This window comes from Artemia franciscana, chromosome 18 (genome assembly GCF_032884065.1).
Source record: "Artemia franciscana chromosome 18, ASM3288406v1, whole genome shotgun sequence".
Lineage (NCBI taxonomy): Eukaryota > Metazoa > Arthropoda > Branchiopoda > Anostraca > Artemiidae > Artemia > Artemia franciscana.
The window spans coordinates 35028226-35055779 of record NC_088880.1 but is presented as its reverse complement, the minus strand read 5'-3'; the positions used below and the strand labels follow the sequence as shown (position 1 = coordinate 35055779).

Here is a 27554-nt window from a genome sequence, read left to right as displayed (position 1 = left end):
GCAGTTCTGTAATGTGGCAGTTCTGTAATATTCCAGAACCAGCGGGTAAGGCTTCAGAAATAGTGTTTTCCCTGTATTCTCTGATACATCATTTATGCCCACTAGTGCTGACACAACTGAAAAAAAAAGCTTAATAAACTTTGAATATTAGGACCGCCGTTTTTATAAAAGACACTAAAGGATCCTTTGGGCTTGTCATAGAGAAATATAGCTTACTTCTCTTGAAATGGAAATTTTCAGTTTCATTCTTCTTTCTTCAAAATTTGAATTATCAGAATTGTGATAGACGCAGTACAATTTCTGAAACCTCACAAAATACACAGTAGTTCAGGATCAAGATAACAACTTCAATCATGCACTGTTTTTGAAACCCAGCTTTTAAAAAAATACTTTTGCGTAAGGAAAGAAAATTCAGACTCAAATCTCAAATTTCTAGTTAGTATATAGTAATCGTAATATGATTATTAGGGAGTTGATATGGTAGCTGCTCCTAAATATTGGGCTCATGACTCACCAGGGCACGGTGGAAAGCTTTTAGTAGAAAGCATTTAACATTTTCATATTATATTTTAATAGAATAGCATTTGGAATTGTTTGAGGCCAGCAGAAAATTATATAAAATTTGAAAAAAGAGCAGAAAAAGAGCAAAGCCGAGAGGAAAATTTTAGAAATCTTGGGTAGACGTGCGATTGATCACAACCACACAATTCTACTCTGACTTTCGAAAAAAGTGTCTAAGAGTACTGATTATATTTACAGCCACTTATATTTACATCTGCTGATTATATCGTCAACAGCTTAAAGTCAAGATAATTTTGTCGGTTATTTCAAGTCACAAAAAACTGTTTGGACAGATTCTCGAGAAAACTAAGGACTGAGCTTAGTAATTGGTCTGATGAAAATATTCATTACTGAAAGGTCTGAACCTCTTTTCACTCAAGATATCATTGCAAGAATTTTCTTTAATGAGTACCCTAAACTAAAAGACCTTAAAACCACATTTTACACGAGATGTCTTATCATGAGTCTTAACAAAGCATTGAAGGATTCTTTGGTTATCACAACTTTTGGCCTGTAAAACTAGAGCACCCAATGCTGCATATTAATGCCCTTAATGCCCTTATTTAATGCCCTTATTAATGCCTTAATGCCCATATTAATGCCTCATTATGACAATAGGATTACCCTATCATGGCTTTTAAAAATATTCCTATCCCTTTTGGTTCCATTTCGATCAATATTAACAACATCAAGCTAATAATCCTACGTCAGTAACTTCACGTTGCCTAAACTGGGTAGACATGATTTTCAATTAAACTGAGAGAAGTTAGTCAAATACCCAGTAGAAAAATTCCAATTATAGTAGTCTACAAACAAGGGTAATAAAGTGATCAATTGAAGAATAAACATACAGTTTAACGTGAGCCTTTTTTTTACTCATGATACCTAAGCAAACATAGAAATTGTTATAGATGGCTGAGTAATTATCTTAAGCCAAAAGACAGCCATACTATTTCTCAAATAAGATATTTAATTATGTGTAGGAAATGAACAATTGAAGGATTCTTTACTTTGTATAAGTAAACAATTTTAGGTCCCTAAGAATGAATACTCCTTTGTGACTTGAATTCTATGTCTTTTTTCACCCCATAGCGAGAAATTGGTATGTTTTTTTCACCCAGCCATAGCTCATGAATGAATAATTTGAGTGTATGTACAAAATTCAGTCATAATGTTTTCATTTGAAGGTTAGGTGTGTTTTGATAAATTATTTTATTTTAAGTTGTAGGTTTCTTATAAAATATATTAGAATGTGGACTTATATTGATGCCTGTTGTCTGCCACTGAATAATAGTTAGAATGAAAACCCTTAAAAAACACATGTTTACAAAAAATCCTCAGAAAACACATAAAAAATTTGTTTATATCGTTATTTGTTACGTTTTTACGAGCCAGATGAACATTTCATGGATATTTCAAGTTCCTAGACCCCTCCCCTGAATATGGCCTTGGGTTTTCCAGATATAAACCAGGCCTGCTTGTTATGTTGGGTTGCGAGGAATAGGATTGGTTATTTCCTTATAACTTAGGAAATAATATACGTTATAATAATATAGTGTATGCTAATAATAATAGTATAATAATGACAATATAACATGATATAATAAATAAATATAAATAAACATTATAATTAATAATATAATAATAATAATAATAATAATAATAATAATAATAATAATAATAATAATAATAATGATAATAATAATAGTAATAATAATAATATATATTATATATTATAATAATATATTATAATAATATAACAGGAAATAATAATTAGGGGACCAGGGGTCGAGTATAATGTGTGATTTCTTGTAAATTGTAATATGTAGAATTGTAGAAGTCTTGCCTTTGACTCCTGATGAGGGGCTTTGTCTCTTTTATTTTGCAGAAAGCTTAGATCCATCTGAGGATTACTTTCTATTATTCCAATAGGATCTAATCATTCGAAGAATCAAAATTATTCTTTAATTTATATTATTAAAGAATCTAAGATATTTAAGGCAATATCCTCGAGCTTCGCCTCTTTTTTTATATGAATGCATAGTTCTAGCCTGCCGAAAAGAACTCTATATACATTTTTCTATATAACTGGAAAGGGTTATTAGTATTCGAGTTTTGTGAATGGGAAGAAAAAGCATTTAATGACATTCACGTTTTGCTGGGCATCATCTAGTTGAGACAAGTATATTCCAGAAAATTTATATCTATAGATTTGCGAAAAGTAAGGAATGCGGATTTGCTTTAAGCATGCATAACTTTGTTTACGACAAGTAATTTTTACGAATGTGAAACTGATTTTTAAAAGGTCATTAAACTAAAAACAAAACCACAAAACAAATTTGACAGATGACATGACATCATGTGAACAGATTGAATGCCAGATAACATAATATGACGTGATTGAACCGCAAACTAGAAACTAGACACGACGAATGACAAATAACTGTCATTGGCAAAACAAAGCCAGGATCAGAAGAGCAAAGCCCCCTTTGACTGTACCTCATGCAGGAGGACTGCTTTTTCGGAATAATTCTATATGTAACTCTTTGTTTGATGATGTTTCACGAAAAATCCTTTCGTATGAAAGGAGTTAGCTCTGATAATTACCTGGAAGGGGTAATTTATCAAAATTCTATGGGAGAGGGTCTAAATTCTAAAAATAGACATTTTTAGGTTAAAATTCTCTGAGAGGACCAAATCGGATAAATAGCAAGTAAATTCTCTCTATTCTCCCTTTCCTAGGCCCTGGAAACTTTTGGACGGGGGAGGAGTATGACTGCTTCTTCAAAGACAAAGCAGACGCCTCAATTTCATCAAAGCTCTAAGTTTTCAGGAATAATATTACGTTTTTGGAATAGTGTTGTTTGTAAAAAAAAGGGTTTTATTCCTAGTCTAAATATATGCTGTACCTTGATGTGAATCTACTACAACGTCACACAAGCGATTAAAAACCATCCGTTTTCCTAATAGATGCTCTGAGGATGAAAGATGAAAGATTGCCAAAGATAGTTTTTTTCGGCCAACCGTTTAAGGTCAAACGAAAAGCAGGTCGTCACCGAACGGATGGAAGGATGTTGTAGGGAAAGGTTTAAGGGGAAATGGGAACTACTGCAACGACACACTAGCTATTGTGTGTTTAACTAAGGCTTAAGGGGAAATAGGAACTTCTCGGGAGAATGTAGGCTATAATTTCCTCGAGTAACCCTCCTGTGAGAATAGAGTTGACCTCAATGTCAACTCTATTAGGGGTCTTGCAAGTACCCATAAAGGGTCGAGGCAGCCCTTTAGATGGTACCATATAATCAGACTTCTCTAAGGCAAAGCTTTATGTTTCGGATGGAAGGATGTTGTAGGGAAAGGTTTAAGGGGAAATGGGAACCTCTTGGGAAGTGTTGTTTGTAAAAAAGGGTTTTATTCCCAGTCTAAATAATTGCTGTACCTTGGCTCTGAATCTACTGCAACGACACACTAGCTATTGTGTGTTTAACTAAGGCTTAAGGAGAAATAGGAACTTCTCGGGAGGATGTAAAGATGGAGGCTTTAAATAAATTTGGATCATGGAGGGGTGTGCTTAGCTGTGTTGGCCTCAGGTGGGTTGGTGCTGTGATAATTTGTTATTAGAAATAGTAGCAGTTGTAATAGTATTTTCATAAAATGATAATAATTAGTAGCAAAATACATCATGCCTTACTATCCAGTTTTTTAATGAGACCAAAACAAAAGTAAAAATCATCATCTAGTGACGTCTAAGGTTAATTTAAAGCGGAAATCTAGGAATGGTAACTGCCTTCTAGGAATTTATGACGATGGTAGAATCCAGGACGAGACTTTGAAAAAAATATTCTTGGAAAAGTTCAATACTAAACCGGAGAGTTTGAAATTTGACAGTGTAGAAGATGAATGGAATAATATCTATGAATTATATGAAGTCATTTATTGTGTCTTTGCGAAGGTAGTTAAAAATGCACATAGGAGTATTAGCGAAAATGCTTTTATGTTGAATAAAGAGAAGGAGGGCTTGTAAAAGAATTATTTGAGTGATAGATTATATGAAAACAGTATCAATGTAAAGAAAGTGGACAAAGCATTAAAACATGAACTAAGAAGGTGCGAAGTTAAGCCCATGGATAAAATTGCTGAAGATCTAAAAGATGCAGCCCACGGCATAATAGTAAAATATTATACTTGCATTTTAATATATTAATATGGAAAAGTTAATCCAGACATGTAACAGTTAAGGATAGGAATGGGGCCACAGTTAGTGAGAAAGGAAGAGTTAAAGAGATATGGACTGAAAATGTTTAGGAACTGATTATACATTCTACTGATTATTTAAGCATCTTAGATGGAAATGTTAGCAAAATGAACGAGCCTTTAGAGGCTTTGCGAGTTCTGGTGCAAGAATAGTTTTGAAAATTAATTTCAAGAAGACTACGTCGCTAAGAGTAGGGATAAGCAAATTTGAAGAAGTGATTTTGGGTAATGAGAAGATCAATAAAGTGGACAGCTTCACTTACCTAGGTAGTATTTTTTGTAAAGATGTTGTGTTAGTGAAGATGTTAAAAGTAGGATAGCAAAGGCCTAGGGTATTTTTTTACATTTGAAAAAAAAATTGGAAGAACAGGAAGATAAGTCTGCAAACTGAGCAAAGAATTTGGAAGCTACAGTGATGACAATGGTCAAGTATGGTTCTGAAGCATAAGGCTATCGGAAAAACGGGGGAGGATTTGCTAGATTTTTCCCTAAGAAACTGCCTATGGATTGTTTTGGGTGCCCAACGGACCGTATCTCAGACGGTAAGCTTTACGAAAAATGTGGTTCAATCCCACTTCTAGGCCTGTAGTTTGGGAAGAGATGAGTTAGACTGGGACGTTCTGCGGATGATGAATAACAGATTGCCGAATATTGGCCTTTTGGGCCATCTGTCTATGGCCAAATGAAAAAGCAAGTTTTCCTCAGATTATGTGGGAGACTGCTCTAGGGTGGGATTTGAGGAAAATGGAAACTTATTGTAAGGGTATAAAGAAGGAGTCTTTGAATAGATTGGTGTGGGAAAGTGGCGTGCGTATCTGTGTTGGCCTCAGGTGGTTTCGTGCTGCAGTAAGTTAGTAGTAGCAGTAGCAATAGTATTTCCCTTCCTATATGGTCGTGAATCTCATATTGACTTATCTTTCTTGCAGGCCATAGTTTAAAATTTCGTTTTCGATGGAATTAGTCATTACGTACAGGTAGACAGGTGGCTTGGCTATCCCCCCACAATTCTATGATTTCCCATTGTTTCTCAAATTTCAAATTATTTTTTAGTCAATTATTTAGTCAATTATTTTTGGTTAATTTATTTTTCTACAAATACCCAACTTCTTCTCCCCCTTTGCTAAAAAAAACTCCTTAGTATGTGGCTGAATAGGAACATTTTTCCTTTCCAAATTTTACAGGCTATTAAAATTTAAGTTTATGAACATATTCTTGAGAACTTTTTTGGGGGTTTTAACTTTGCAGAACGTTTAAAAACTTTTTACATATCAATAATGTAGGTTAGAATAGGCTATATTGTAAATTTTATGTTTACTTAAAGAAATTCAGCGACTTCTTTGGCTAGAGGTGTTAAAATATTTTACCTTTTCTTATTTTCCCAAATTCTTTGGTAAGCTTAAGAGAACAGGAAAAATATTTTCAGCTTTTAAACAATGTTACTTATATTAGAACATATTACTCTTTATATTATTTTTAGCAGATAAAAAGTGGTTCTTGAATTATTCGAAGCTGTTCCTAAGACGTGATGACACATACACACCACTGTGAATTACCTGCGTACATGTGGCGTTTTATTTCTGGCTTTATCGGTACTTTACCGGGAATACATTCTCCTCCAAAAGAGGTCCTTCTTTTTAATAGTACTGAAGTAATGAATAGTAATGAATAGTAATGAATAGTAATAGTAATGAATAGTGGCGTGCGTATCTGTGTTGGCCTCAGGTGGTTTCGTGCTGCAGTAAGTTAGTAGTAGCAGTAGCAATAGTATTTCCCTTCCTATATGGTCGTGAATCTCATATTGACTTATCTTTCTTGCAGGCCATAGTTTAAAATAAAAACTATGGCCTGTGAATTACCGAAAGCGAATTACCGAAATGTGAATTACTGTGAAAACTATACACCACTGTGAATTACCTGCGTACACGTGGCGTTTTATTTCTGGCTTTATCGGTACTTTACCGGGAATACATTCTCCTCCAAAAGAGGTTCATACTGTAAAACAATTTAAACAAATTAGTTACCAAAATCCTTAGAGATGTTTCCTCTTCCTATCACTCCCAGTCAGTACTCAAGACAATCTGTCTCCTACCAACCCGCCCCAAGGATATTGTAAATACGCCATTTTGATCACCTGGCAAGCGTAATGTTTTTATTTACCTTGCTACTTAACCGTGAATAGATTATGGGCACCATAGAGGCCTATAGTGCAAACAAGTTTAGGCGGATTAGAGCAAAAGACATTTTAAGTCCCCCTCCACCTCTGCATCCGTCCTCTAAGCCAGGATTTGAGGTCAACTTGGCATTCTGACACTCCCTAAAAATGTTATAAATACCCTAAGCCCCTCTTTAGATACTATAAATACACTATTTTGATGACTTTGTATCACATAGCGTCCTTTGATTTACCTCTCTATGTAAATACTTAGATTCTAATTCCAACTACAGTATATAGTGTAAATGTATAGACGGATTAGATACAAAGTAATGTTAGATCCCACCCCAAGTAAAAGTTTGAAGTCCCCCCCACTAGCAATGCCTAAAAGTTGCAGGTGCATTCTTTCACCCGCTGCCGAGATATTGTGTATACGTTATTTTGATGGTCAGGCTAGTGGTTTTGGAGGTATGCCTCTGCCCCCTACCCAAGTAAAAAACTGAGGTTTGGTTGCATCCTCAGCACCCCAAAAATGGCAGCTCAGTTCCCCGAGCTCTTCTTGAGATACTAAAGATTTCCTATTTTGTTGCCCTGGATACACACAACGTCTTTCGATTTACGTCATTGCTTCACCGCAAACATATTCTAGTCTAGTATGGGCTTAAAGTGCCAAAACTTTTCTGCAGACCTGGAACAAAGCCAGTTTATCTCTTTTATTACCCCCACCCTCCCCCATGAGCTGAAATTCTGTATATGCATTTCCACCCCCATCACCAAAAATAGTCAGTTTTATTATTCCTATTAATATTATATTTTACCCCCTTTTTTCCAAGGTTCTTGCTATTTCCAGGAATTTATGCTCTCATGTGAGTTTTATAGTGAATTACTGTTGACAATGTTCTGTGACCAAAACTCATCATTATTGTATTCAAAGCATGCCATAGGATATTTACTATTGACAACAATTTTAATCATCTTATGGGACACTTACAAAACTGCAAACTTAATCTAATTGATACTTACCTTGTTAAGTCTTTTTATGGTGGGAATGAAAGTGTTTCTACTCCTCAGGATGTTTACATGTAATATCGCTACACTAGAATGAAACTATCCTACCTCCAAACGTGCTACGAATCAAACTATCCTATGTCCAAAAATGGAAAAAATTGATTATCAGTTTATTTTGTGCTAAATTGTGTGCTGAATCCAAATTTGCAGTCAGAATTGGCCCCACGCCGCTAGAAAGCCTTTTCTTTCTTATCCTATGTTGCGAATTTGCTTTTCTCACACCGTGAAACTATTCTGTGTCTTTATTTGGACTTGGGCTAGTTTCAAGCAGTAAATTTTGATGAGTTGCAGGACAACGATGATTTGATGAATTGATGGCAACGTTTGCCTTCACCACCATCAATGTTTATAGTAAAAATTTTCAATTATGAAGGAAGGGTGAAGTTGCAAAATGAATAGAGGAAGAATACTAATTTAGCTAGCTAGAGAAAAAGCCAGGAAAGGTAAAAGAAAATTGTCTGATTCTTATCCTGGTTCCTTTTTTTGTCTTTTCAATGTTACTATAACATTAGACAGTAGACCATTGAGGTATTGTGCTTTCCTTAGATATTGTGGATTTCTTCTGGTCCCCTCTGGTGTACTCTGGCCAGTCACGTCACCTCATTCCTTGGTAGAGCAGTCAACCACAAACCCTGAATTTTGGATACCCTACTCCAAACGTTAGATATATCTATCATCTAACACCGTATCATCTATGCATATCCATAGCCTATGCCTAACGCCGGATACACTATGCCAAACTTTGGATATCTGTTGGCACTCTAACCCTGACCTATCTCACTATGGGTGAAATCTGATTGGTTTATTTTTGAGCTTCAGTACTCATCAATAAATCATCAATACTTTATTGGCAACAGGCATCCAGCGTTAGGAATAGGCCAGCGTTTGGTATATGGTATCTATACCAAATGCTGGATATATCCAACGCTCTGCAAAGAGTATCCAAAAATCAGGGATTTGTGGCAGACTGGAGTAGAGTACCTAAATGTTTGGTAGCTGCCATCCCTGAGCTATCCCCACCACTGACACTGTGCCCACTGGAACTGAGCGATTCTATTTTACAACATCTGATCTACTATTACGGTATTATCTGACCTTTCCACTAATACTGATAAGGTTTTACTGGTTAGACACAATCTTTTAGGTCAAACGTTACATCGTCCCTTCTGCCTGTTTACTAGCTCTATAGTGGGGAATATGAAATGGTCGATGTGACTACTAAAATGTGCCGGACAACCTGTATTTCTGGTGGACAGTGGCTTTAATAGGTTCAAATGAGCCATGATTGCTCGGATGTTGTAAAAGAGAGTAATATTGTATCTTGTAGCTCTAACAACTTCAGTCTAAATATTTTTTATTGTAGAATTTATAGGTTTACAAGTCCATTAGTAGTTGACAAGTTTTCTAGACTTCCTGGATACAAGTCTTCTAGACTTCCTGGATACTGCCCGTTTATTTTATAGAGTTTGGTAGTATCAAGTGAACTGAACTGAATAGGCTGAATATTTGCAGCATATAAATAGTAAACATAAAGAAATACAGTATTTTCAACACCTATGATTCAGTGATTTTCAGATGATCAGATTTTCTCTAAGCATCTAACGAGGCAACCTTTAAATCTGGCAACAACTTAAACAACATAAAAAGCTTATTTTATTTAACTCACTGTTGCTGCAGTTATCGGGGCTTCAAAATAAGATTTAACTGCCCTAAAAAAATAGTACTTATGTATGACATTGCTGTAACAATTTTGTTTTCCAGGTTCGGCTTTGACAACAACTACTGGCAACAAATCTGGCTGCAACTCTAACACTAATTATTTGAGTCACCCAGAAACCTCAGTAGTTTACTCAGGAGAGTTGGGAGGAATGCTATGGGCCATGACCACAGAAGCTGGCAGCTCGTTTGAAACGAATGAAACCCGTGCAGATTCAGATTTGACAGTAAAGACTAGTCTTGATCTGGGAATGATGCAGTGCATTCCTGACGCTCCTCATGTGTCACACACTCCTATTCCGAATCTTGAGGTGCACTTTCAAACTAATGAGCAAGGCTCTAGTGCAGATCTTTCTGTGCATAACGATTCTGCCTTATGTGCAAGCGAAGCTACCATTCAGGATGAATCCGAGAACTTTTGTGAGCTAGGCATTACTGGTGCTGCATCTGCTTTTGAACTTAGTGGAATAAAAGAGAATGGGAATGCCTCTGCTAATGAACGAAGTGGAATAGAAGAGAATGGGAATACCTCTGCTAATGAACTTAGTGGAATAAAAGAGAATCGAAATACCTCTGCTAACAAACTTAGTGGAATAGAGGAAAATGACAGTGCGTCTGCTGGTGAACTTAGTGTAACAGAAGAAAGTCCTACTGCCCAGGGGAAGAAGAGGAAGAGAAGACCTTCCAGCTGGAAAAGATACATAGCAAAGAAGAAGTTGAATGCTGGCATCAAACACATTAGTAGCAAAGGAAAGACTGTGCCAGAAAGGACTATGAAGGGACCTTGTAAGTGCAGGGTGATGTGTTATGAAAGAATTCCGGAAGAGACCCGAATAACCATTTTCAGCTCTTACTGGGAATTGGGTTATATTAATAGACAAAGAAACTACATACTTTAGCCAGTTAGTCAAGCCAAGAAAAAAAACGTTCTAGGACACGTAAGAGTGATAATTATAATCATGAAGAAGGAACAGAGGGAAAGAACAATGACACTGAGAAAGCAGAGAGGAGGGTGTTTTCAGTAGCGTATTCCTTGTGCATTAATGAGGAGCCTGAGAAAGTCTGTCGACTGTTTTTCGTAAATACGCTAGGAATTTCTGAACAGATGGTGAAAACTGCGTTGAAGAAAATGGTGCCTGGTACGGGAGCTTCGAAAAGGGATGAAAGAGGTCGAAAAGAGGAATCCCGCAGATTCACCGATATAAGAGAACTTAAATCATGCAGGGAGCATATAAAACTTTTGAAAAAAGCCCCAAGCCATTACTGCAGAGCTAGATCTAAATCTCAGTATTTGGAAGATGGGATCAAGAGTCATGCTCACCTTTATAGACTCTATCGAGAGTGGTGCCTGGAAAACAATAGACAAGCTGCAAGATCCGACAAATACAGAGAAATTTTTCAGCATGAGTTCAATCTTAGCTTTTTCTGTTCCAAAAAAGACCAATGTGACAAGTGTGTTGCGATGGAAAATGCTAGCCCTCAGATGAAAGAACAGTTGACTATACAGCACAGTGAGCACATCAGAAATAAGGAAGAAAGTAGAAAGTTTATGGCAGAGGAACAGAAGAGAGGAAAGATGGACCCTGAAAGGATTATCATAGCGTGCTTTGACTTGCAAAAGGTCCTACAGTGTACGCGTGGAAAGGTTTCTTCTTATTACTATAAGTCGAAACTTGACTGTTACAATCTCAGTATCTATAACTGCAATACTCGCGAAGGAAACTGCTACATGTGGCATGCAGGCACTGCTAAAAGAGGCTCGTCAGAAATCGGGAGTTGTGCTTACAGCTTTATTGTGAGTAAGGTAGAAAAAGGAGCAAAAGAATTCGTTTTCATAAGTGACAATTGCGGAGGACAAAACAAGAACAAGAACCTTGTTTCCCTTTATTTACACTAGGCCAGTAAATTTAAGATAGTAATTACTCACATGTATCTTGAAACCGGACACACGCAAAATCAAAACGATTCGGTCCATGCTGTCATCGAGAGATTTGTTAAGAACCAAACAGCGTATATGCCTCTCAGTGGTTTCAGATTGCAAAAAGTGCATGTTTGAAGAGTCCTTACAAAGTAAAGGAAATGGGAATCTCTGATTTCTATGGTCTTGATAAGCTATGTAGAGATACCAGTGATAATTTTAACATAGATATCAACGGGGTTAAAGTGAACTTCACAGAAATCCGAGTGTTGAAAGTTGATTACACATTGCCTGACATGATTAGTGTTCGGACCAGCTGGGCAGCTGAAGACATCAAGATGATTGAAACAATCAGGAGGTCAAGAAGGGGAAAATTTCAGTGAAGAAGTCAGCTGGGTCGTACGATATGTAAAAGCTGTATTCTGGTCCAGTTCCAATTCGCAAAAGAGTGTACCGCGATATTGCGATACTCAAGATCTTTGTAAAACAAAAATGATTCCTGAAGCTTACGACCAGTTTTTCAGAGACCTTCCGTTCGACTGTTTAAAAGAAGGTTCTGCGGAGTTGGATGATTCTGATTAACTTTGTTTTATTTTTCCCTTTTGATACTTCGAATAGTATTTTTTCATTTTGTCATACTTTGAATATGAATTAAAATAATATATGGTGAAATATTTATATAATACGGACATAGGATGAACTGTGCCTTCCTTCAGCAGGGCTTCTCAGATCTGTAACTATCCTATGTCCAAAAATTGGACTTAGGATTGTAGTCATATAATCTACATCAGTAGATTATATGACTACCATCCTATATCCAGTTTTTTCGACGTTCTGACCTAAGTAGGTCAAAAATATCTTCACTAATACACAGCCAATACAAAAGAAACTCTACAGTTCGGTTGTTCCCCTATAACCTCTTTTTGAAGTACTGGAAAAATAATCTCAAAAACTTCAAATAGCTCTCCTGAAAAGTAGCGGTTTTGGACGTAGGATAGTTTGAATCGACGGCCATTTGGAGGTAGGATAGTTTCATTCCAGTGTAGCGATATATACCTAGCCAAGAGTAACTCAATTCCCTAAGTTAGCTAAATTTAAAAATTATAGCTAATGGTGAACACAGAGTGAAATCCCCAAAAAAAAATTCTTAAGTTGTAAACAAGAGCTAAGAGCTCATATGGCACTTGTGACGAGACAAGAAGAGCTACGAGCCAAGAGCTCATATGGTATGAGCTCTAACAAAATTCTAAGAATCAATTGATTGATTTAAAAGGAAAGTCAGAGGCTTAATGTCGGTCAGGATTTTAAATAAGAGCTCTGAGTAACGATGTCCTTCAAAATATCAAAATTCATTAAGATCCGATCACCCACTCGTAAGTTATACATACCTAATTTTTTCTAATTTTTCTTCTCCCTTTAGCCCCCCAGATGGTCGAATCTGGGAAAACGACTTTATCAAGTCAATTTGTGCAGCTCCCTGACACGCCTACCAATTTTCATCGTCCTACTACGTCCAGAAACACCAAACTCGCCAAATCACTGAACCCCTCCCGCCAACTCCCCCAAAGAGAGCAAATCCAGTACGGTTACGTCAATCACGTATCAAGGAAATTTGCTTATTCTATCCACCAAGCTTCATCCCGATTCGTCCACTCCAAGTGTTTTCCAAGATCCCCCCCCATTCCCCCCAATGTCAAAAGATCTGGTCGGGATTTGAAATAAGAGCTCTGAGACATCAATTCCTTCTAAATATCAAATTTCATTAAGATCTGATTACCTATTCGTAAGATAAAAATACCCCAACTTTCACCTTTTCCAAGAATTCCAGTTTCTCCCTCCAACTCCCCCCTCTGGTCAGAATTTAAAATTAGAGCTTTAAAGCACAAGATCCTTCTAAATATCAAATTTCATTAAGATCTGGTCACCCTTTCGTAAGTTACAAATACCTCAATTTTCAAAATTGTCCCCCCCAACTCCACCAAAAAGAGCAGATCCGGTCGGGTTATGTCAGTCACGTATCTTAGACAGGTTTATATTCTTCCCATCCAATTTCATCCTGATTTCTCCGCTTTAAGTATTTTCTAAGATTTCTGGTCCCCCCCAACTGCCCCCCCCCCCCAATGACGCTGGATGCGGTTGAAATTTGAAATAAGAGATTTGAGTTACGAGGTCCTTCTAAATATGAAGTTTCATGAAGATCCAATCACTCCTTCGTAAGTTAAAAATACGTCCTTTTTTCTAATTTTTCATAATTACCCCCCCCCCCCCAATAGAGCGGATCCGTTCCAATTATGTAAATCACGTATCTAAGACTTCTGCTTATTTTTCCCACGAATTTTCATCCCGCTCCCTCCAATGTAAGCGTTTTCCATGATTTTAGTTTCCCCCACCCCAAACTCCTCCCAATGTCACCAAATCTGTTCGGGATTTAAAATATGAACTTTGAACTAAGAGCTCATATGGCACTTGTGACGAGGCGAGAAGAGCTAAGAGCCAAGAGATCATTTGGTATGAGCTCTAACAAAATTCTATGAATCAATAGATTGATTTAAAAAGGAAAATAAGAGGCTTAATGCCGGTCAGGATTTAAAAAAAGAGCTCTGAGTCACGATATCCTTCTAAATAATTATTTTCATTGAGATCCGATCACCCATTCGTAAGTTAAAAGTACCTCATTTTTTTATAATTTTTCAGAATTATCCCCCCTCCTCCAACTACCCCAAAGAGAGTGGATCCGTTCCGGTTATGTCAATCATGTATCTAGGACTTGTGCTTATTTTTCCCACCAAGTTTCATCCCGATCCCTCCATTCTAAGTGTTTTCCAAGATTTTAGGTTTCCCCCTCCCAACCCCCCCTCCAACGCCACCAGGTCCGGTCGGGATTTAAAATAAGAGTTCTGAGACACGATATCCTTCTAAATATCAAGTTTCATTGAGATCCGATCACCCATCCGTAAGTTACAAATGCCTCATTCTTTCTAATTTTTCAGGATTAACCCCCCCCCCCCCCACTACCCCAAAGAGAGTGGATCCGTTCCGGTTATGTCAATCATTTATCCAGGACTTTTGCTTATTTTCCCCTCCAAGTTTCATCCTGATCCCTCCACTCTAAGTGTTTTCCAAGATTTTAGGTTCCCCTCTCCTAACCACCCCCCCCCCCCCCAACGCCACCAGATCCGGTCGGGATTTAAAATAACAGCTCTGAGACATGATATCCTTCCAAGCATCAAATTTCATGAAGATCTGATCAACCATTCGTAAGTTAAAAATACTTCTATTTTTCTATTTTTTCCGATTTAACGGGCCTCCTACTCCTCCCTCCTATATGGTCAAATCGGGAAAAGGACTATTTCTAATTTAAGCTGGTCCGGTCCCAGATACGCCTGCTAAATTTCATCGTCCTAGCTTACCTGGAAATGCCTAAAGTAGCAAAACCGGGACCGACAGACTGACAGAATTTGCGATTGCTATATGTCACTTGGTTAATACCAAGTGCCATTAAAATCTTTTGACTCAAAACTATTTCGTTATTCTACGGTTTCGAAATCTCACTCAGAAGTAATCAAATGGACTTTTTGACCTTGTTACTGGTTTTAAGTTTCCCAGAGGAGGTTTTAAATACCTCTCTTTTATTGACGCTTTATTTAATTTAATACGGCACTGGATTTAAATATTACGTCAAGTGAAGCTATCTTCGATATTTCTACGCCAAGATGGACTTTGCCAAAACAGTAATTTTATAGATTTCATTAATATATACATTTGATATTATCATATTACTCATTCGCGGTGGAATTCCCCTCATTGTTCTTTTATAAGGTTTATTCCTGATAAAGACTGATTTTTCTGGGCAGCTACAATCCTTTCAAACGACAAATTTATAAAAGTGATACAAACAATAAAATGTCTGGCCAAAAAGAAAGAGAGAAATATTACTTTCCTGTAATCTTGCTCTATAAGACGTGCTTTAATGTTGCTGTCCTGTCAGGGGCGTAATTTTCTATGGGGAAGGGGGACAACGAGTCTCCCAGACTGCAGTTTGCCCCCCCCCCCCAGCTGAAATTTAGTTTCTTCAGAAACCTTGTCAAAACTAAGATAAGCCTGCATAGTTTAACCATCAACAGAAACGAATCAGCTTTCTTTATTGTATATTTACCTTTATAGTACTATAAATATCTTCATAGTACTTTTATACTATTATACAGTATTTTCATGGTACAAAATGGCTCAATTTTTAGTTTTTACTAAAAAGTTTTCGTTTTACTAAAAAGGGTTTTACTAAAATGGATTTCGTTTTAGTTTTACTAAAAAGTTTACTAGAAATTTTTACTAAATTTATTTTTTTTAAGTAAAAACTTTTCAGTTTTTACTAAAAATTTTACTGAGAAGTTTTTAATTTTACTAGAAAGTTTACTAAAAAGTTTTACTAAAAAGTTTTTTAGTTTTCATTTTTTAACTTTCACTTGATTTAGGAAAATCGGCTCTAACTTTGCCCCCTCCCCCAAGCATTTTGATGAAATTACGCCACTGTGTCCTGTGTCTCTAAAGCATTTTATTAAGCCAATCTCAGTATTGCTTACTTCTTGAGAGAAAGTAAAACCGGCCTTTTAAAAACCCGTTTGGTTTTAAAACCTCTTGTGTGAAACTTTATTCCAATAAAAAGATTGTTTTAAGTCAAAAGATTTTTACAACTTAAACCTCTGCTTCTTTGTGGTTTCATTCTATATTTCCCATTAGCTTTCAATTTCTTAATTAGGATAACTATGGAAAGTGGGCCATTTTTTTTTAGGTGAACATTACCGTGAACATCCTGAGGAATTGGCTTTTATTTCCACGGTAAGAAAAGATTGCAAAGGTAAGGTATAACCTCAGTTAGTTTAGTGCATCTTATGATAATCAAAACTGTTTAGTCAATAGTAAATAGCCTAATGGCATGTTATGAATACAATAATGATGTGCTTTGGTCATGGAAAAACATAGTTTATGGCACTCAAACATAACACAAACTCAAACTCAAACATAGTTAATGAACACTCAAACGAGAGTATAAAATTCTACAAATTACAAGAACTTCAAAAATATCGAGCTAACCAAATAATATATAAGTAAAAAAAGCTTTGATTCTCTGAGGAGGGGGATGTATGACTCGAATTTCAGTTTAAAGGGGGATAAGAGCAGGGATAAATTGGCTTTGCCTTAAGTTTGCCTAAGAGGCTTGATACTTCAAGCCCCAGTAAAACTAGAATCTATTCACGGTGAAATAACAAAGTAAATCGAAAGGCATTGTGTATACCCGGGCTAACAAAATTTGGTATCCTAAATATCTTGAAAACAGCTGAGAGATAAAGTTAAAACTTCCAGGAGGTGTCATCAAGCCAAACGGACCTTAATTTTTGACTTGGACAAGAGGTTGAGGGGGAATGTTTCTGAAACCTATAGACAGCGTCGATGAAAGAGGAGTGAGGGCGAGAAGAGATTTCAAATTTTGTTTAGGGAAAGGCTAACAATTTCTTGTCCCTAATCCGTCAAAATTTTCACATTGTGAGCATAAAGAGCTAGGGTTAAGGAAGGGGCAGCCCTCCTCACAAACAGAATAGTCTCTGTTTGAATTTAAGTTAGATGCTGCTTCTCCGTATAGTAAGAACTGTCTTATGATTTATTTAAACATCACCCTTAATGTCCCCTGAAATTTTAAACTAAATACCGTTAGCCGTTCCTCAGATATTGCAGTTCTTCCACTTTGACAACCGGGATGCATATACCGTCCTTTCACCGAATCAAACATCCTACTCAAAATTCTATGAAATTTTCAACTTACTACCCTTTATTCCTCCTTAAATATTGCACATACCATTTTAGCAAGGTGGATACCTATGGTATATTTTGATTTAGTCTCTAACATCCTCTGAAAGTTTAAACTAAACGCCGTTAGTTAATCCTGAGATATGTTTCACATATGCTCCTTTGATAACTGAGAGGCACATAGTTGTATCTTGATTAAATTCAACCCTCCCCCTAAACATTGAGAGTTTTAACTTGATACCCTCAATTGTTCCTGAGATATTGCAGTAATGCCATTTTTACAACCAGAATGTATTTAGTGTCTTATGATTTAGTTAAAATCCCAATCAAGATTTCTCAACTGAATAATCTTATCTGTTTCCTGAGATACTGCAGCTACGCCCAGCAACAACTCGGTTGTATACAGTGTCTTAAAGCTTAAAATCCTCCTGAACAAATTTGAACGTTCAGAGGTACCTTTCACTAACTCTTCTTAAAATACTAAAAATATGCCATTTTAACAGCATCGATGCATATAGTGTCTTTTGATTGTGTTTCAAACCCCGCCCCCTTAGTACCTCAGGAAAGTTTCAACCTAGAACCCGTAGTCGTTCCTGGAATCAACAAAAATGCCCCCAAATATATCCATTTGAGAATTTCGGTGCACCAAGTATTCTTTCATTAAGTGCAACATCTTCTCAATATTCCCTGAAAGTTTCAACTTAATAATCCTAACCATTTGTGGGACTTTGCAGATCAGCTCTTTTGACAACCTGGATGCACTGTTCCATTTTGACGATCAGGATACTATCAAACTTTTTTGGTTTAGTTCAATTTCTGTTTGTAATAAAAGAAACTGCAGTAGTAATCGAAGTTACAGTCACTATCACTCTAGGAGTAACAGTAATAATAGTAGTAGTCATAGCCGAAGCAGTGGCAGTTGTAGTCATGATCTGTCGTATTTACAGTCACAAGTTATCACTTAACTCTCACAATCGCAGTTACAAGTGGTGACAGTCATAAGTAGACGCAGGAGCAATCGAGTTCCACTCTTACACGCAGTCACAAGTAGTTGCAATCAAAGTCACAAGTTGTCACCGTCGCAAATAGTCACAGTAGCAAGCATTCGCTACGTGGTTATAGCCGCTAACAGTCATAGTCGCAAGCATTTTATAGTTATAGTGTAACTGCGCAACAATCGCAGTTACAAGTAGTGACAGTCGTAAGTAGACGCAGGAGCAATCGCGTTCAACTCTTACACGCAGTCACAAGTAGTTGCAATCAAAGTCATAAATTGTCACCGTTACAAATAGTCACAGTAGCAAGCATTCGCTACGTGGTCATAGCCGCTAACAGTCATAGTCGCAAGCATTTTATAGTTATAGTGTAACTGCGCAACAATCGCAGTTACAAGTGGTGACAGTCGTAAGTAGACGCAGGAGCAATCGAGTTCCACTCTTACACGCAGTTACAAGTAGTTGCAATCAAAGTCATAAGTTGTCACCGTCGCAAATAGTCACAGTAGCAAGCATTCGCTACGTGGTCAAAGCCGCTAACATAGTCGAAAGCATTTTATAGTTTTATATCCATGTTGAGAAGGGGCATCTAAAATGGACAAGGAAGGCCATTTGCCCTCCAAGTACTTTTCAATATGCCCTGGAATTTTCATCTTAGTGCCTTCAGCCGTTCTTGAGACACTGCTAATGCCCTATTTTGACAATGAACATGCAATGTGTTTTGACTTTATTCAGCGAAACTTATTTTCTTAAAATTTATTTAAAGTATCTCAAAATTTATCTCAAAATTTACATCTTAAAATTTATTTAAAGTAATCACAAATAAAAGGAGTTGCAGTCACAGTTGCAAGTAGTCGCAGTCAAAGTTAGTCGCAATCAAAGTCACAAGTAGTTGCAAATGCAAGTAGTCACTTTCACAAGTAATATCATTCACGTTCACAAGTAGTCACAGTCACAAGTAGTTAAAGTTGCAGTCATAGTAGCAGTTGAAGTAGTACTGACCCTGAAAATTTCAAGGTAATACCCTTACTCGTTCTTAAAATATTGTAGATACACCTTTTTGATATACTTGATACATATATTCTCTTTTTTGCCCCTACATTCTCCAAAATTTCACTTTAATATCCTTAGGATATCAGACACACCCAGAATCCGACATTTCTCCCTTTCCCAATTATAAATCATACATGTAAAAAATCGACAACTTGTATAATTTGCATTCCTTGCTCTGGAGACTATTGCGGCTTGGTACCCCCCGAGGCATAATTATTAGACTTTTGGTTATTACCAGCAAAATTTAGTGAAGTGTTCTTTCTGCTCCTTCGAAGAAAATATTGTCATAGAAATTGCTGAAATGCTTAAGTTTTAATTATTCCTTTTACACTCCCTTCAAAAAAGTCCCAGTTACGACATCTTTTTCTTATTATCGTTCTTCTTTAAGTACAGTGTCTTTAAATTCATTAATGTTTTATTCTTCAGTTTTTGTGTTTTGTCTTAAAAATTGTAAATACACTCTTTGAAATATTTGTCTACTCCTTCGCCAATTTAGGAATCGTTGAAGTGTTCAAATTTTAAGTACTTCTGTGTTGTTCTCTTCAGTAATGTCATTATTGCGAAATTCTTCCCAATGCTGTTAAAGAAAGCAGCGCAGTTTCTATACTAATTAAAATAATACGTTTTACTAAAATTTCAAAAACTGGGCAATTTGGTACAGCAGAAGTAGAAAAGAATACAAGTGTCGGATAAACAGGATCTTTCCTTAGTCTGGGCAGTTCAACCATGTCCTGGTTGAACTTCGTTGAAGTAAGGATGCTAGGGCATTTTTAAACATGTTTAAAATAAATATTATTCGTTTTAATTCTCGAATTTTAATGTAAGTTTATTTATATACACATATTTTTTTTCTCTCTCTCTCTTTCTCGTATTGTGCTGAAGAAGGCCCTCTGACATAGGGCCGAAATATTCACAGAATTGATTTCCACTGTCTTGAAAAGATTTTCCCAATTGTTTCAACTTTGTGTTTTTTTTGTTATGGAAAGGCAGTATGGTCTTCATAGCTATTTGCTTAATACTTGTTTCAAGGCGCTTAAAAAAAGAATTAGTGCTTAGTCACTTTTTATGCAGTGTAATAAACGCTTGAAATCGCACTCTAAGCAGTCGTCACAGTAATGGGCGTAAAAATTACTTTCTTTCGGAAACTTTCCAATAAGTATAGGGAAGGGTTACGCGGTCCACCAGTGCGAACATTTATATTGAGATCCTCTCGGGTCATTGTGTTTAATTCAGGTGTCCTGTTAAAATTATTTATTAAATTTACGCGTTATTGGCTATTTTTTTTATTATTATACTATTTTTTTGCTTATTTCGCAATTATTATTTTAATTTATACACGGAACCATGCCCACTCAATCCAACTAAAAGTATGCGTACCTTGAATATTCTCTACTTAATTAATTCCCCAATAAAGCTGCATTACCTGTCGTTATTTGGCTATTTCAAAAATTTATAACAGGAGAAATGTCACGCAATCACGTAGCATCACGGCATAAGAACATTTATACATAAACGTGTCAGTCCGGTTATTGATACGTTTTAGAACAAAAAAGTAATATTAAAAAAGTAAGACATAAAATACGTAAATGTGTTAAATTAAATATATTTATATTGTATGTTGGCTACTGCTACTACTAACAACTCACAACACAGCAGCCTAAGGGCAGCATAGCTACGCACGCTTTTCCTGCATCCGAACAAAACAATGGATTTCAGCAGATGGCGATGCTTTTCTATCAATAAGAGTCGAAATCCTGCTTACACAATCTCAAGTCTATTTAATCTCAAGTCAAGTCTATTACACAATCTCAAGTCTCCAACTCATTATATATTCATGCCTATAAATATTCATGCCAAAACAAGCCAGCCCCGGCAGAATTATTGATTAATCAGAATCCCGTGCAAACGTTGTGTCGTTTCCTAGGCTATAATTTCCTCGAGGGGTGTCACTCCTACAGTGGGAATAGAGTTGACCGCAAGGTCCCCAGACTTGCAAGTACCCCTAAAGGGTCTAGGTAACTCTTTAGATGGTACCATATAATCAGACTTTTATAATACAAAGCTTATATTGCTTCGATGATTCCAACTAAAAAGCCACATTTCTTAAATATCTTTGCCTAGTTCCGAAGTTTAATGGCGAAAATCCTAGGCAATATTGAAGGACAGTGATATAAAAGATGTATACGTGCATGTGTAGGTTCCATTGTTGATCTTGCTTTAGGTGAAAACAACTCATTTCACCATCTTGCTTTAGGTGAAAACAAACAATAATGAAGTATGACGTGTTCAGGTCCCCATAAGAAACATTAATAACGTAAATCCCTTTTCTTTAGTCATAAGATTCCCAGAATCCCTACTTACTTGACCAGTCTTTGTCCCAAATACAATTAGAGAAGAAACTTTACATCTCATAGTGCAAAATGAAAATTGTAGACTTCAGCACATCTTGTGGCCTCATCAGTTTCCAAAAACGAATTTAGAAAATATAGATATTCATTATCCTATTGCAAAAGGGTATTTCACCCTATCAACTTCCCTATCTTTTTACTAAAGTTTACGTAGCGCTTTTCTGAAAGCACTTAGGATGCAACAAGCATAGCCTAATAGCGGTTGCGAGATTTTTATTTACCGATTGCATCTCAGAGTATATGAAGTGAAAAATTACTTTACAAGTTCCATTTACAATTATTTGTTTTCTACAGCAATAGCGTCTAATGCAACGAAAAAAAGAAAGATGAAAAGAAAAAGAGAAAATGCAACAAAAAATATGATCGAAAAAAGAGGTTTCAACTTTTTATCACAATTCTTGTGTGTTAGTGCAATAATCCTCGAAACTTTATAAAACAAAACTAAAGCTTTAAAGATGCAGGAGCTTGTAGGGGGGGGGGAGAAGGCTCCCGTATCATTTTTTTTCGAATTTAACTGTGCTCTTTACCTTCATATAAAAACAATGCTTAACAATTTTGTTGATGTCATGTCGAAACAATTTGCTGCTTAATCAGTCTTTATGTAGCGTATAATGCTCTAAATCATTATCCAAATCAGTTTTTATAATGCTCCAAATCACCTTCCAGGCAGTTAGTTGGTAGTATTAGCAGTAAATATTACGGCAATAGGCCCTCAGGGTCCAAACCGGCTGTGCCGATCTATGTTTCGCAGTCCCTCAGCCAAGAGGTTGGGGGCCAGCCACCCAGTGCTCTCGCATACACTTCCTGTTTACTTTCCGCAGATGTCTCAAGGTACCCGTTTATAGCAGGGATAGCTCTGGTTGAGCTTACACAGTCACGCCACTGACCCCTGAGCCAAACCGAATAACCGGCCATGCCAGGAATCGAACCCGTGCCCCTTGGACAAAGTGCCGGGCAGTGTCTATGTCTAGGCGACAAAGGCTTTAGTTTTTTAGAGAACGGTCCAAACAGTTCAGAGAGGGATGTATCGTCCGTCGGGCCGAATATTTATATTAAATGTTCTTGAATCACTATGTTTGGTTTAGGCAAACTGATAAAATTAAATGTCAAATTTATTTACTATTAGATATTTTTTATTTATTTTAGTAATTATTTAATCTATTTATTAATTTATACTGAATTCATAAAACACTCTTTTTTTAAATTCATACACGACATCACACTGATTTCTTTTTTTTTCAATTAAAGTTATACTAATGATGGATGCTTTCTGCTGAACTACTTCTTATTAAAAATCTATCTTACAACTCTTTATTTGGCTATTTAACAAGTTGATTATTAGAGAAAATGTCACGCTATCATGTAGGATCAGGCCATAAAAACATGCATACGTCCACGTGTCAGTTCCGTTATTGATCTCGTTGTAAAAGAAAAAAAGTATTAAACAGACAAGACCACAAAATACGTAAATAAATCTTGAATGCAGGGGTAACTGTAACTTTGTGAAGAGGGACGATAGCCAATTACAACCCAAAACTAATCGGATCGGAACCCAAAACTGATCAAAACCAAATCGCATGGAAACTAAAGTACACCATTAGAACGGCCATGGCCGAAAACCCCGTACATGAAATTTATAGTCCCCTGGTTTGAACAAGAAGGAAAATTACTTTTTTTGCATTGTTTCACTAAACACGTTTTTACATTATAGATGACGCCGTTTAATCAGACTTTTTCCAAAGCAAAGTTCATATTGGTTGGATGCTTTCTGCTTAACAACTTTCAAGCAAAAGCCGCATTTCTTGCATTTGTTCGTTTAATTATAAAGTTTATTATGAGTGAAAATATCACGCTATTATGAAGGACGGGAACATAAGAAAATGTATTATACATCCACGAGTCAGTTCCATTATTGATTTCGTATAGGAAGGAAAAGTAAAATTAAATAAGTAAAATTTAAAACAAGTCAATCAATTTAATTGAAAATTTGGTTATTTTCTTTATAGGAGAATGCCATAGAATATAACTTTTCCAATGCAATATTCGTTTGGTTTGGTTTGTTTTTGCTTGTCTACTTTTTAATGAAAGGCCACATTTCTTGCATCTAATTGTCTAGATAAGATGTTTACTATGCGTGAATATTTCATGCAATGATGGAGGACAGGGGCTTAATAATACGTATATATTTCTCCACGTGTAAGTTCCATTATTGATCGTGTTTTAGGTGAAAACAGAGGTCTCACGGCCGGCAAAAATAGGCCAACATGACATGGATTAGCTTTGCAACTGTTCCAGCAAAAAATCTCATAAAAGTCTCTCTTATGATGGCTATGGGAATCCAAAAGGCCCTATGTGAATTTTTTCGTAAGACTTAGATTTAAAGCCCACCTCCTTCGAACCAAGCAAGCTCAATAGATTGATTAAGTATCTTTTCTCTTATATTGTTTTGATTTTCAAGGTAGAAACTTCTGCTTTTTAAAAATTGTATTAAATTGCCGTTCCTCATTCACAGAAATAATCACAGTAAAATTTGGCTTTTGATACCCAAATTGTCTTTTCAAATTTTGGACTCCTAAAAAAAAACAGTAACTGTGAATAAAAAGAGTAAAACAAGGCGGATCTTGCTTTTTTCTCTATCCTATGAATTTTATGCTTTTTTTATTTTTTTGGATATTGATTTTTTCCAAATCCTATAAATTTCATGTTTTTCTTTTTTTTGGATTTTGCTTTTTTCCATATCGTATAAATTTTATGCTTTTTTCCTTCTTTTTTGGATTTTGCTTTTTTCACTATCCCGTGAATCTTATGCTTTTTCCTTCTTTTTTGGATTTTGCTTTTTCCCTATCCTATAAATATTATATTTTTTCCTTCTTTTATGGATTTTGATTTTTTCCCCTATTCTATAAATTTTATGCGTTTTTCCTTCTTTTTTTTTATTTGTTTTTTTTTCCTTATCATATAAATTTTATGCTTTTTCCCTTCTTTTATGGGTTTATGCTTTTTTCCCTATCCTGTAAATTTTATGACGTGCATAACTTTTCTGATCTTAGGGGTGTAACCAGTATTTAGCTTTGGAATGGATCTTAACTATTATTTTTTGAGGAAGGAGGGGTTTCAAACCCAAAAAATAGAATTTCTCAATGCCTTACGCAGCCGAAATGAATGCAATAATAGGATGTTTTTTATATTTCAAGGGAAATACAAATTGTTTATCAAAATCATCCCAAGATATAATGTGCGAGTAATATTATGACATAAAAAAAATAATAGTAATATACAAACAATTGGGGCATACTTCTTGCGGGTAGATCTTGATACATATAACCTGTCCCAAGTAAGAAAATTCATCTCTATATTTTGAGTATTGATTAAGTAATATCGCTAGATTGATAGTTATATATATCATAATATTGCATAGCCCAAGCAAAAGGTTAAAATTACATGTTATCATCTGATACTTCAGAAATGTCTTCGGAGATTTTCAAATTAAGTAGAGTTCACATTCCTTCTGAAATGATTACATGAGTTCAACTTACTAGTTCAACATTACAAAAGTCCTACAAGGCTTCCTTCAAAGAAATTAGCTGAGTCAATGCAAAAAACAAAGAGCTGATATTTTTCTCTCAGTGTTATATAATATTTATCAAATATATTAATATAATTATTTTAATCTAATTAAATTATATTAATAAGTGCTTAAACTGAAGGGGAGGGTATTTAGTGGTTCAGTGCGGGAAAAAAACGGCATTTTATAGCTCTCAATTGGTGGCCATCATATATCGAGTAGAAGAGAAAATCAAAAGTCATTTTAAGGTTTTTTCTTGTGCCTCCTTAGGACAAAACATTAAAACTAATATTTTGTGACTTTAATGTGTTTCTAAGTGAAAACATACTTAATCAAACAATTCGTGGTAACGAACTGTAGTAAGGAGCGACCCGGCTCAATAGTGACCAAAACTCTAAAAAACCGAATTTTGATACCAATAGCTACATCAAAAGAATAGCATTTTACTGCTGATTTTAAACATATAAGTTTCATGAAGTTTAGTCTAACACATCAAAAGTTATGAGCCTGAGAAAATTTGCCTTATTTTAGAAAATAGGAGAAAACACTCCTTAAAAGTCATAAAATCTTGACGAAAATCACACAATCACATTCAACGTATCAGAGAACCCTACTGTAAAAGTTTCAAGCTCCTATCTACAAAAATGTGGAATTTTGAATTTTCTGCCAGAAGGCAGATCATGGATGCGTGTTTGTTTGTTTTTTTCCCCAGGGGTGATCGTATCGACCAGGTGGTCCTAGAATATTCCGAGAGGGCTCATTCTAACAGAAATTGAAAGTTCTAGTGCCCTTTTTAAGCGACCAATAAAATTGGAGGGCACCTTGGCCCCCTCCCACGCCAATTATTTTCCCAATGTTACCGGATCAAAATTCTGAGATAGCCATGTTATTCAACATAGTCTGAAAACCTTATAGCTATGTCTTTAGGGACGACTTACTCCCCCGAAGTCCGCGTGGGAGGGGACAAGTTACAAACTTTGACCAGTGCTTACATATAATAATGGTTATTGGGAAGTGTACAAACGTTTTCAGGGGGATTGTTTGGTTGGGGGGAAGTTATTGAGAAGAGGGAGATATATTAGGGGAACTTTTCCATGGAGGAATTTGTCATGGGGGAAGAAAAATTTCCATGAAGGAAGTGCAGGATTTTCTAGAATTATTTAAAAAAAAACAAGAAAAAAACAAATCTGAAAAGTTTATTCAACTGAAAGTAAGGAGCAGCATTAAAATTTAAAACGAACAGAAATTATTATGCATATGAGGAGTTCATATCCTCCTAATACCTCGCTCTTTACGCTAAAATATTTTTAGTGATTTCAACTATTTATTCTACGGCCTTTGTGATTCAGCGGTCATTCTTAAGGAATTGGGACAAAATTTAAGCTTTAGTGTAAAGAGCGAGGTACTGACGAGGGGGTAAGCCCCTTATATATGTAATTAAAACATACAAATACTGAAGTTCGTTGCTTAGCCTAATTCGTAAGTTACGTATATCTTTTACTAATAAAAACGTTCGAAAAAAATTATAAGTTCTAGTTGCCTTTTTAAGTAAAAAAAATCGAGGGGGCAACTAGGCCTCCTCCCCCGCTCCTTTTTCTCAGAATCATTCGATCAAAACTATGAGAAAGGCATTTAGTCAAAAAAGTTTTTTTAACTGAAGGTAAGGAGCGACATTAAAACTTAAAACGAACAGAAATTACTTCGTATATGAAACGGGCTGTTCCTTCCTCAACTCCCTGCTCTTTACGCTGAAGTTTTTATTATTTTAACAAGTAGAGTTGAGAGAAAGTGTCAAACTTTAGCGTAAAGAGCTTTAGCGTAAAGAGCCAGTAAATGAGATTTCTGGCATTTTATTTATAAATTTGATTAAACTGGTTTTTAAGAAGAAGAATTAATCTGAATATAAAATTCTAGGCACCCTTCTTTTATTAAATGATACAGCAGTTCAAAAGACTCAACACATTAAAATGTCGGGCTTTTCTGGGAAGAAAAAAAATTGTAAAAGCTGAATTTTTTTGTGACTATACATTCGATGGTTGTTATCATAAGAAGATGAAAAAGG

General features: G+C 35.9%; 1 protein-coding gene across 1 annotated transcript in view; it reads right to left on the bottom strand.

Moving 5' to 3' along the window:
- The window catches only part of LOC136038932 (potassium voltage-gated channel protein Shaker-like), a 299836-nt gene that overhangs the window by 184536 nt on the left and 87746 nt on the right, over positions 1–27554 (bottom strand). The gene's annotated exons all lie outside the window — the stretch shown is intronic.